The 1281-nt window shown below is 36.8% G+C and overlaps 1 protein-coding gene across 1 annotated transcript in view; it reads left to right on the forward strand.

Moving 5' to 3' along the window:
- JAK2 (Janus kinase 2) overlaps positions 1 to 1281 on the forward strand; it is a 100593-nt gene that overhangs the window by 96328 nt on the left and 2984 nt on the right. The gene's annotated exons all lie outside the window — the stretch shown is intronic.

Raw genomic sequence — 1281 nt, forward strand, 5'->3', positions numbered from 1 at the left:
TGATGGAACAGATGGAAAAAAACAGCCATGGAGATGAGGGGTAAATTACAAAGAATAGTATCATGAAAACCAGAGGAAGAGAATATTTGGCAAGGGGTGAGGGAGTAGCACCATTTTCAAGGAAATTACATTCCCCTGTGGAATACAACTAATACACATTTTGAAATAACGTAACTAGATACATAAAGGTTTTTTTGTTTGACCACTTCTGGGTTAACTGTATTCTCCCATTTTCTGTATTCTTTAGATATGTAAAGTTTTCAAAAAGCTAAATATAAAAAGAATATAGCATTAGATGTTTAATTGTGTGGTATAGAGTATTAGCACTATAGAAATTCAGTAGCATGAAGTCATTAATACCTTGAGTAGACAGGGAAGGATTTGTGGAAGTGAGGAAACTCAAACTGGATTTTGAGGTGAGATTAAATTTATATAATTCATATTTTTAAACTCAAAAGATCTAGAACAGATCTCTGGTAGCCATCTCTATAATAAAGATAAACTTAGCAATAGAACCATGACATTCACAGTGCATTGGCCAAAACTCTTCCTTGGATAGTGTTAATGCTTGAGTGAACAATGACATCATTTCTCTCTGTGACTGTTTTCTGTGCTTTCTTTCATAATCACCTCCCTTCTGATTAACAGGTTCTTTCTTTTATATCTTTAAGTCTTACTCCAGCCCAGAATCCATTTTTTCTCCAGGATACTTATCTGGATTCATTTAAAGCTTAACTTGCAAAGAGCAGCTTATTTTTCAGTTCTTAGAAGGTACTTTGCAGGCAACCCTGGTGCTGCTTATAGAGATCAAAATAAATGTCTTTGGATTTTAGCTATCTTTGTATGTCAGAGGTTCCCACAACCACCCCCAGGTTTAAGGATTTGCTGGGTTGATTCCACAGGACACAGCATATAGTCATATTGGTGTCAGTGATTCATTACAGGGAAAGAATACAAAGCAAAATCAGCAAAGGGAAAAGGTGTATGGGAAAAATCCTGGAGGAAACCAAGCACAAGCTTCCAAGGGCCCTATCCCAGTAAAGTCACGTAGGACATGCTTAATTCTGCCAGCAATGATTTGTGGCAACACATATGAAATGTTACCAGGGAAGCTGATTAGAGACTGGCTGCCCAAGATTTTTATTGGAACTAGTTACATAAGGGCATTTTGCCTGGTATATACCAAAATCCCAGACTCCCAGAAGAAAAATAGATGTTAGCATAAACCCTATTGTTTGTACAGTTTAGGCACAGTGAGTCACTCTTATCCTTTAGGGAATT

Source organism: Propithecus coquereli, unplaced genomic scaffold (assembly GCF_000956105.1).
Source record: "Propithecus coquereli isolate 6110/MARCELLA unplaced genomic scaffold, Pcoq_1.0 Scaffold403, whole genome shotgun sequence".
NCBI lineage: Eukaryota > Metazoa > Chordata > Mammalia > Primates > Indriidae > Propithecus > Propithecus coquereli.